The sequence below is a fragment of the Lycium barbarum genome, chromosome 4, assembly GCF_019175385.1.
Source record: "Lycium barbarum isolate Lr01 chromosome 4, ASM1917538v2, whole genome shotgun sequence".
Lineage (NCBI taxonomy): Eukaryota > Viridiplantae > Streptophyta > Magnoliopsida > Solanales > Solanaceae > Lycium > Lycium barbarum.
The window spans coordinates 6,515,749-6,527,355 of NC_083340.1; the positions used below are offsets into that span (position 1 = coordinate 6,515,749).

At 40.5% G+C, this 11,607-nt stretch overlaps 2 pseudogenes; both read left to right on the plus strand.

The window, feature by feature from the left end:
• The first annotated feature begins 230 nt into the window (after positions 1–230).
• Positions 231–5,571, plus strand: LOC132637103 (subtilisin-like protease 4; annotated as a pseudogene).
• Positions 5,572–7,240: 1,669 nt separating this feature from the next.
• Positions 7,241–10,878, plus strand: LOC132638118 (subtilisin-like protease; annotated as a pseudogene).
• Positions 10,879–11,607: the final 729 nt, after the last annotated feature.

Sequence of the window (11,607 nt, forward strand, 5' to 3'; positions counted from 1 at the left end):
TTTTTCAACAAGAAACCTTTGAGAATTCAACTAATACAACTAAGTTAACTCTAGCCTAATGTACCACTCAAGAGCTTGTGGAAGCAACCTTGTGAATGTAGAACACCTACAAACAACTCCATTTTTGGGAAGAGTAGGTTTACAGTTTAAGCACAAGTAAACAAAGACTCACAACAACCTAAAGAACATAAATAATAGCTTGTGTCTAGACCAGGTTCTTCGACTTGTCGATGACTTTGTTCTTAAGAGCACTTAAGAAACTTGTGCCAGCAGATTCTGTATGATTTAGATTGGGTTTTTTCAAGGCTACTCAATATATTGCCATCATGTTGTATATATAGTGGGAGCCTGTGGGATGGTAGAGACCACTCATTCATTTTGACCTACAGAATGGGCCAACTCACAGCTGTACCTGTGTGTAGCAAGTGACTCGGCTTTACAACTGTTCTCTACTGACGATGCACAGAGAGCAGATTACAGACCAAGTCTCTATCTGGTTCTAAAACAGTTTGACAATCATCAAAACACGAATGCACTTGGAACTATCATATATAATACATTATTGGCTATTTTTATTTTAAGCAGTTGAATGGACGACTATTTGTGTTAATTTCCTTTTTATCATTGACACTTCCATATTTTGTGCTGATTTTTAATTTTGCCCTTCATAACAAACAACTTTTTTCAGGGGCATAAGTTTTTATTTTCGCATCATGATATCCCACTCGCTTGACTTGTTTCCTTAAAAAGCTTATGCTCTACTAGGCATAAGTTTGATTGCTAAAGGTAAAAAACTAAAGGCCAGCCCATTTGAAGGGCAAAATTAAAGATCAACACGATTTTCCTTTCATATTTTTCACTTCAAGTTTTCGAAAAATATTTTTCAACTTTTTCATATTTTGTTGATTAAAATATTTTCAAAGTTATTGATTTTAGGAAAATAAGTTCCAATAGTAGGGAAAACAAGTTTTAAGTGTCATTCCACACTAATTATTTCCTGTCTGCCCCCTTAACACCCTGCTCGCCCTCAGTCCCCATTGCCCGCACCCCTTCCCTCCCTCCCCCCTCCCCCCCCCCCCCCAAAACCCATCTACCCTTCGAGGGGCTCCTCTCCCCTGGCCCTCCATGCCCCACCTTCCACCCCTTCGTCCCCACCCCCTACCAACCCCCGTTCCACCTGACAAATAAAGGGAAATTTGTGCAATTTGGACTGGTCCCATGACAGATTGGTGATATTTCATGACAAGATGAGAGGATCTTGTAGGCATTTTGTTTTCTTTCAAAAATGAACTAGATGACTATCTTATCTCAATCTCATTAACGACATGTCTACATCTATTGTTTTTTGTTTTCCTCCTTTTTCTAGTTTTCCATCCGGTGTTCGATGCCCGTATTGGAGCCCCGACTAATCCGGGTTCGTGCCGCGTAAGACCCATTTAAGGGGGAAGCGCTTTCTAACAAGTTTTTTCCATACTCATGGCTCGAACCCGAGACCTCCCACCACAACCCTTGTCAGTTCTACATCTATTGTTAACTGAACATACAAATCAATTCAATCCTTGTTTGTCAAATTGATCCCCAAACATATTTTACTTGTTTGATATTTTCTGCATCGTGTAAAAGAGAGATCTGCTAAAGAATATAGTTCAATTATAGAGTCTGTGATGTGTTACAAAGATATCATACCAACTTTATAGTATTTGTTACTATATCATTCACAAGTCTTGGAGATAAATGAATTTACCGAATATAGTACTTCCACTAGAGTTAGGCCCATACTAGTCTCTTTCACACTAGTGGCCTTTCTTTTCGTTATCCTTCAGTAGTTTTTCCTCCCGGCATAGTTCGTATTCCACAATGAATGACACTAACCAAATAAAGGGCCTGCTTTTGATAAACAATTAATAAGCTTCACACTGTGAGTTCATCAAAGTGATTTTGCAGGTGGAGCAAAACAAAAATGAACTTGAATAGTCAAAGGACAAAGCACTGTATATACAGATAGTTCTAAATCTGAAAAGTTTATCTAATTCATATTCCAATTACAACATCAGTCTTCTATTAAGTACACTATTTTCACTCCATAGTTGCCATGGGATTCTTGAAAATCCTTCTTATTTTCATCTTTTGCTCATTCCCATGGCCTAGTATACAGAGTAATTTGGAGACTTATACAGTCCATGTTGAATTCCTACAAGGCCAAATTTCTACTTAATCATGATGAATGGATTTAGAGAGCTATTACCGTTCTTTTTTGCCTAAAAATACAGCAACTAGCTCAAGTGGAAACGAAGAGCCTGCTAGCATAATCTATTCCTATTGAAATGTGATAGAAAGGCTTTGCAGCAAGATTAACCGCATTAGAAGCGAAGGAAATAGAGAAGATACACGGCTTTGTTTCTGCACAGCCACAGAGGATTTTGTCCTCGCACACTACTCATACTCCAAGCTTTCTTGGTTTGCAGCAAAACATAGGTGTATAGAAGGACTCTAACTATGGGAAAGGTGTGATCACAGGAGTTATAGACACGGGAATTTTTCCTGACCACCCTTCATTTTGCTACGTTGGGATGCCTCCCCCGCCAGCTAAGTGGAAGGGAGTATGTGTTCGAAATCTGACGGAAAATACTTGATTACGAACACTGTAAGAATTCTTGAAAGCTTGAGGCATGTCATTAAGGATATTTCACCCGGTATGATGTATCATAGGATTCACCAAACTCTTTTAGTATAAAACTAAGATCCAAGATCTAACAAAGATTTCACAAGATAGAAATTCAGCAAAAGAAAATGAGATGAAAAAAGGAATTTGGTTCTTGGTTACGCTCCCCAAGATGAATACACAAGATCATATGTATAGGTCAAAGAAGAGATGAAGTCTAAATGTTTTTGGTTATCTGCCAACGTTCCACTAATTTAACAGGGGTCAAACGCATAAAGGCAATTAGCAATAAAGATTATTCAGATGAAGTCTAAATATTTTTGATTATTTGCCAACGTTCCACTAATTTAAGAGGGGTCAAAGCCATAATGGCAATTAACAATAAAGAGGAGTAAGGGTGTGTTCAATATGGAGGAAAACATTTTTCAATTTTCTCATATTCGTTACGTCAAAAATTTGAAAAACATTTTCCTCAAAATTGAGGAAAATGACTTCCCTAATAAAAGTAGGGAAAACAAGTTCACGAGTTCATTCCACCAACCACCCTATCACCACCCAACCCAACCCCAACCACTCCCAAACCCAACCCTACCTTCCCCGCCCAAAAATAATTTTTTTTTGGTACTATTTTTGGTTTTTTGCACCCCCCACCCAAACCCTGCACCCTACAACCCCCCCTCCCCACGCCACAAAAAAAATATTTTTTTTGAAAAAAAAGGGTTTGACTTTTTTTTTTGCACCCCCACCCCACCCAGCACCCTACCCCCCTCGTACCCCCAAACCCCCCCCCCCCCCCCCCCTCCACAAAAAAATATTTTTTTTGAAAAAAAGGTTGAATTTTTTTTTGCACCCCAACCCCAACCAGCACCCTACCTGACCCCCGCACCCCCCACCCCTCACAAAAAATTATTTTTTTTGAAAAACAGGTTTTGACTTTTTTTTTGCACCCCCACCCCCTGCCACAAATTTTTTTTTTTTTTTTTTGAAAAAAAGGTTTTGAATTTTTTTTTGCACCCCTACCCCACCCCAACACCCCTACGAAGCCCCCCCCCCCAACCCCCACACCACCCCCTCCAAAAAAAATTAAAAAAAGTTGACAATTAAAAAAATTGAAACTTTGCGTGGTTAAAAATTAAAACTTTTGGAGGGGGTCATGGGGTATTGGGGAGGGGGGTGTGGGGCATGGGGGTGGGTGGTGAAAAGATTTTTTGTAATTGGGGAGGGGGTGTCTGGGGGTGTGGAAACCCGCAAAAGACAATAAAAAGATTAAAAAAAAATGTTGGGGTTGGGGGGGGGTGTTGGTATGGTATGGGTTCCACGCAAGGGGGGAGGGGGGTGATGGGGGAAGTGGTCGTTTAGAAAATTCAGAAAAAAAAATTAAAAACTTCAAAAAAAAAAAATGTCGTGGGGGTTAGGGTGCGGGGGAGGGGGTGGTGTATGGGTTACGGGAGAGGTTGGGGGTGGGGTGCAAAAAATAAAAAATAGAGGGGGGTGGGGGCATAAGGGAGGGGGTGGGGGAGGGGTCAGGGTGGGGGGTATGGGGTTGGAGTTGGTGAGGGTTGGGTGTGGGGGTGCAAAAAACAAAAACAAAAAAATCAAAAGAAAATTTTTTTGGAAGAGGGGTGGGGGCATAGGTGGGTGGGTGGGAGTGGGGTGTGGGTGGGGGGTATGAGGTTGGGTTGTAGTTGGTGAGGCTTGGATGAATATTTTTCGGAAAACATTTTCTACCAACCAAACGAACATGAGAAAATAAGTAAAAATTTCACTTATTTTTCACTACTTAAACGAACATGAGAAAATAAGTGAAAATTTACATATTTTTTTAGGAAAACATTTTCCTCCATACCGAACACACCCTAAAAGCCATAAAGGCAATTAGCAATAAAGACTATTCATTTGATCAAATTGAATAGTAAGAAACGTTGGGCAACAAACGTATTTGACCAAAATGAATCGTAAACATTAAAGAAATTAATAAGATGATATTTTATTCTTTTTGAGATGAAATATTTTTTCAACAGTATGTGAGTCCAATTTCACCACAAAGTGTAACACCAAACTCATAGGAGCGACGACTTACCAACTTGCCAATCGCTCCCTGATAGATGATGATGGACATGGTACTCACACAGCGGGCACAGCCGCAAGTGAAAGGTGCTAATGTATATGGGAATGCTTATGGCTCTACAGTTGGTCTTGCCCCTCTTGCCCACATAGCCATATATAATGTATCAGGGGCGTAGCTAGCCCTTCAGGCGGGGGTTCGACCGAACCCAGTAGATTTTGCCCGAATCATATATTTATATTAAATTTTTTGTCAAATATGTACAAACTATTAACTTAGAACCCAGTTGCTTTAAATAATTAAAACTCCGAACCCACAAGCTTCGAATTCTGGCTCCGCCTCTATAATGTATGCAATTCTGATAAATGTTGTAAAGAGAGTAACATTTTAGCTGCCATGGATGCAGCTATAGATGATGGTGTAGATATTCTTTCAATATCTCTTAGCGGAAGCTTCAATCTACCTTTCTATGATGACATTATTGCTCTTGGGGCGTACAGTGGAAAGAGGTATTCTTGTAAGTTGCTCTGTCGGCAATTATGGCCCATCTAGTAACTACGTAGAAAACACAGCCCCATGGATTCTTACAGTAGACGCTAGCACTGTTGATAGAAAGCTAAAAGCTACAGTTAAGCTTGGAAATGGAGAGAAATTTGAAGGAAAATCTGCTTATCCAAAGATTTACAACTCAACATTCTTCACTCTATTTGATGCTAGAAAAAATGCAAGTGATGAATTTGAAACGCCTTATTGCAAACCAGGATCACTCACTGACCCTGCTATAAGAGGAAAGATAGTATTATGTCTAGAACAAGGTGGCATTCCTAGGGTTGATCAATGGTAATCAAATGTGAGTACTTTCATTTGGTTTGTCATCCATATTTGATAAGCAATTAATAAGCTTTCAACTGCAAGTTCATCAAATTGATTTTGCAAGTGGAGCAAAAGAAAAATGATAGTGAATAGTCAAAGGACAAAGCACTATATATATAGATGGCTCGAAATCTTAAAAGTTCATCAAATTCATTTTCCAATTGCAAACTTAGTTTTCTATTAAGGGTGTGTTTGGTATGGAGGAAAATGTTTTCCAAGGAAAATGTTTTCCTCTCATATTCGTTTGGGTAGTGGAAAATAAGTAAATTTCTTACTTATTTTCTCATGTTCGTTTAGTTAATAGAAAATATTTTCCGGAAAATACTCATCCAAGCCTCACCAACTCCAACCCAACCCCATATCCCTAACCCCACCCACACCCCACTCCCACCCCCCTAACCCCCCTCCAAAAAAAAATTTCTTTTGATTTTGATTTTTTTATTTTTTGCACCCCCACCCCAACCCTCACCAACTCCAACCCAACCCCATACCCCCCACCCCACCCACACCCCACTCCCACTTACCCACCCCTAAGCCCCCCCCCCCCTCCATATTTTATTTTTTTTATTTTTTGCACCCCACCCCCAACCACTCCCTTAACCCATACACCACCCACTCTCCCCGCACCCTACCCCCCCCCCACCCTTTCAACCAACATTTTTTTTGAAGTTTTTAATTTTTTTCTAAATTTTCTACATGACCCCCCTCCCCCTTGCGTGGAACCCATACCACACCAACACCCCCTCTCCCCAACCCCAACCCCAATTTTTTTTTTGAAGCTTTTTATTGTCTTTTGCGGGTTTCAACACCCCCAGACACCCCCTACCACAAAAAAAATCTTTTCACCACACACCCCCATGTCCCCCCACCCAAAATACCCCATCACCCCTTCCAAAAGTTTTAATTTTTAACCACGCAAACATTTCAATTTTTATAATTATCAACTTTTGGGGGGGGGGGGGGGGGGACACAAATGTCAAAACATTTTATTTTTTAAAAAAATATTTTTTGTGGTTGGGGGGGGGGGGGAGGGGGTAGGGTGCGGGGTTGGGTGGGGGTTGGGGGTGCAAAAAACCAAAACAATTGTCAAAATTTTGTTTCAAAAATGTTAATTTTTTTTTGCGGGGGGAGGGGGGTGACGGGGGGAGGGGGTGATGGGGGTAGGGGTGCGAGCGTGGGGGAGGGGTAGGGTGCGGGTTGGGGAAAAAAATTTGTTTGCTGGAGGGGGGTTGAGGTAGGGGTGCAGGGGTGGGGAGGGGTAGGGTGCGGGGTGGGGTGCAAAAAAAAAAGTCAACTTTTTTTTTCAATTTTTTTTACCCGGGGGAGGGGGTAGGGAGTAGGGGTGCGGGGTGAGTAGGGTGCAAAAAAAAAAAAGTCAACTTTTTTTTTCAAAAAAAATATTTTTTTCGCGGGGAGGGGGGGTTGTGGGTGGGGTGCATGGGGGTTTGGAGTGGTTGGGGTTTGGGTTGGGTGGTGATAGGGTGGTTGGTGGAATGAACTTATGAACTTGTTTTCCCTACTTTTATTAGGGAAGTCAAAATGTTTTCCAAACTTTTTTACCAAACAAACGTGAGAAAATTGGAAAACATTTTCCTCCATACCGAACACACCCTAAGTGCTATTTTTACTCCGTAGCAGCCATGGGATTCTTGAAAATCCTTCTAATTATAATCTTTTGTTCTTTCCCGTGGCCCAGTATTCAGAGTGATTTAGAGACTTATATAGTCCATGTCGAGTCCCGAGAAAACCAAATTTTTACTCAATCATCTATGGATTTGGAGAGCTAGTACCTTTCTTTTTTCCCTGAAACTACAACAATTAGCTTAAGTGGAAACGAAGAGCCTGCTAGGATGATCTATTCTTATCACAATGTGATGAAAGCTTTGCGGCAAGACTAACTTCATCACAAGTGAAGGAGATGAAGAAGAAACCGGGCTTTATCTCTGCACAGCCACATAGGATTTTGCCCTTGCACACTACTCATACTCCAAGCTTTCTGGGTTTGCAGCAGAACTTGGGCTTTTGGAAGGATTCCAATTATGGAAAAGGAGTGATTATCGGATTTATAGACACTGGAATTCTTCCTGACCATCCTTCGTTTAGCGACGTTGGAATGCCTTCCCCGCCTGCTAAGTGGAATGGAGTTTGTGAGTCCAATTTCACCACAAAGTGTAACAACAAGCTCATTGGAGCCAGGTCTTACCAACTTGTCAATCGTTCCCCGATAGATGATAATGGACATGGTACACACACAGCGGGCACAACTGCAGGAGCCTTTGTGAAAAGTGCTAACATATTTGGGAATGTTAATGGCACTGCAGTTGGTGTTGCCCCTTTTAACCACATAGCCATATATAAGGTATGCAGTTCTGATGGAGTTTGTTCTGACAATGATGCTTTAGCTGCCATGGATGCAACTATAGATGATGGTGTAGATATTCTTTCACTGTCTCTTGGTGGAAGTACGAAACCTTTCCATGATGATAGTATTGATCTCGGGGCGTACAATGCAATGGAAAGAGGTATTTTTGTAAGTTGCTCTGCACGCAATAGTGGTCCATTCAGTCGTACTGTAGCCAATGAAGCCCCCTGGATCCTCACAGTTGGTGCAAGTACTCATGATAGAAAACTGAAGGCCACTGTTAAGCTTGGGAATAAAGCAGAATTTGAAGGAGAATCTGCTTATCATCCAAAGACTTCCAACTCAACATTCTTCACTCTAATCGATGCTGGAAAGATTGTGAGTGATCAATTTGATGTCCAATACTGCAGTCCAAGCTGGCTCACTGACCCTGCTATCAAAAGTAAGATAGTCTTGTGTTTGCGAAGTGCTAATCATCGCAGGGTTAATCAAGGACAAGCTGTAAAGGATGCTGGAAGTGTTGGCATGATTCTCATCAATGAACAACAAGATGGTGTGACTAAATCAGCTGAAGCTCACGTCTTTCCAGCATTGGATGTTTCAGATGCAGATGGAAAGAAAATTCTTGCCTATATGAATTCAACATCAAACCTGTCGTTGCAATCACCTTCCATGGAACTATAATTGGAGATAAAAATGCTCCCATAGTTGCTTCATTTTCTTCTCGAGGACCAAGTGTAGCAAGTCCTGGCATCTTAAAACCTGTCATAATTGGTCCTGGTGTTAATGTCCTTGCTGCTTGGCCTACCTTCGTGGATAACAACAAAAACACAAAATCTACATTCAATATTATATCCGGAACCTCACTGTCTTGCCCTCACCTTAGTGGCATAGCAGCTCTACTGAAGAGCACACACCCTGATTGGTCTCCCGCTGCTATTAAGTCTGCAATGATGACAAGCGCTGACACTTTAAACCTTGCCAAGAACCCAATACTGGATGAAAAGCTCCTTCCTGTTGATATCTTTGCAATCGGTGCAGGACATGTTAATCCATCGAGAGCAAGTGATCCAGGACTAATTTATGATACACCATTCGAGGAGTATGCACCTTATTTATGTGGTTTGAACTACACAAATCGAGAGGTAGGTAAATTGTTACAACGCAAGGTGGATAGCTCAGAGTTGAAAAATATCCCTGAAGCACAACTAAATTATCCTTCATTTTCCATTAGACTTAGATAAACTCCTCAGACATATACCAGAACTGTGACCAACGTAGGAGATGCCAAATAATCTTACAAGGTGGAGATAGTTTCACCAAAAAGAGTCGACGTGAAAGTTAAACTGTCCAATCTAAATTTCTCCCATCTGAACCAGATAGCCATATATAAGGTATGCGATTCTTTTGGATGTGCGGAAATTGATATCATAGCCGCCATGGATTCAGCTATAACTGATGGTGTAGATATTCTTTATATGTAACTTGGTGAACGTAGTACGGGTCCTTTCCATAGTGACAATATTGCTCTTGGGGCTTTCATTGCAAGAGAAAGAGGTATGCTTATAAGTTGCTCTTCTGGCAACGATGGTCCATTTAATGGCTCAGTAGAAAACACATCCCCATGGATTCTTACGGTAGGTGCTAGCACTCTCGATAGAAAGCTAAAAGCTATTGTTAAGCTTGGAAATGAAGAGGAATTTGAAGGAGAATCTGCTTATCGTCCAAAGATTTCCAACTCAACATTCTTTAGTCTGTTTGATGCTGGAAAAAATGCAAGTGATGAATTTGAAACCCCTTATTGCAAACCAGGGTCACTCACTGACCCTGCTATAAGAGGAAAGATACTATTATGTCTAGAAGATGGCGGCGTTCCCAGGGTTGATAAAGGACAAGCAGTAAAGGATGCTAGAGGTGTTGGTATGATTATCAGCAACCGGCCAAGTGACGGTGTCTCTAAATATGTTGATGCTCATGTTCTTCCAGCACTGGATGTCTCGGATACAGATGGAATAAGAATTGCTGCATATATGAACTCGACATCAAACCCTGTTGCTACAATCACGTTCCAAGGAACAATAATCAGAGATAAAAATACTCCCATAGTTGCTTCATTTTCTGCTCGTGGACCAAGTGTAGGTAGTTCGGGCATCTTGAAACCTGACATAATCGGTCCTGGTGTTAATATCCTTGCTGCTTGGCCTACCTCCGTGGATGACAACAAAAACACAAAATCCACATTCAATATGCTATCAGGCACCTCAATGGCTTGCCCTCATCTTAGTGGTGTAGCAGCTTTGCTGAAGAGCGCTCATCCTGATTGGTCTCCTGCTGCTATTAAGTCTACAATGATGACAACCGCTGACACATTAAACCTTGCCAATAATCCAATACTAGATGAAAGGCTCCGTCCTGCTGATATCTTTGCAATTGGTGCAGGACATGTTAATCCATCGAGAGCAAATGACCCTGGACTAATTTATGATTCGCCATTCGAGGACTATGTACCTTATTTATGTGGTTTTAACTACTCAAATCGAGAAGTAGGTAACCTGTTACAACACAAGATAAAATGCTCGGAGGTGAAAAGTATCCTAGAAGAGCAACTAAATTATCCTTCATTTTCCATCAAAATTGGATCAAGTCCTCAGACATATACCAGAACTGTGACCAACGTAGGAGATGCCAAATCATCTTACAAGGTGGATATAGTTTCACCAAAAGGAGTAGTTGTGAAAGTTAAACCCTCCGAGTTAAATTTTTCTATGCTGAACCAGAAATTGACATACCAAGTGACATTTTCCAAGACAACCAACAGCTCAAACGATGATGTTGTTCAGGGATTCTTGAAATGGACTTCTAATAATTACTCTGTGCGAAGTCCAATTACAGTTGTGTTGGTCTAGTGGTACTACAAGATCGCCAGTTCAATCCCAAATGTAGAATAAGTGCATAAAGTACTCATTCAATCATGTCTTGCATGTATAGGTATATGAATACTTCTTCACGCAAGTATGGTTGTATTTGGGTTAATGTAACATCTTTAATGTAAAATAGCAATCTTTAATCACTAAATCGCTTTGTTCAAATGACCTTTTGATTGAAATATCAAGACAATAACAAGATGTCCGAGCTGGCCCTGCACCTGTTTGTCAAAATTAAATGTGCACATCTTTATTATGATTTTTATCTCTTTTGGAACAAAGTAATACATAAAGTTGTTTATCGTTTTAAAGATACTAGTAACCCTATATCAATAAGAATAAACTTTTTAAAACATACATAAATAATGACTATTAATGGAGCCTAAAGGGTATAAAAATACACGATATAAACTAAAAGGGGGATATCAAAAAATTTACATACCAAAACGGGTATAACGTGGACTGATCCACGTTATACCCCAAAATTTATTTTCGGCTGTCAGAGCAAATCACCGAAAAATTAAAAAAAAAAATTTGAAAGGTATAACGTGGATCAGTCCACGTTATACCTTTCATTAATTTTTTCCCCAGCGTTTGAAAAACTTAGTGTTTTTTCCATACTTTGACCAACGATTAGTCGTGTGTCAAGACTCCGAAACGTCAATATTTTATCTAGAACCTGATTTTTTTTCTGCATACAATAATGTAGGCCCAATACATC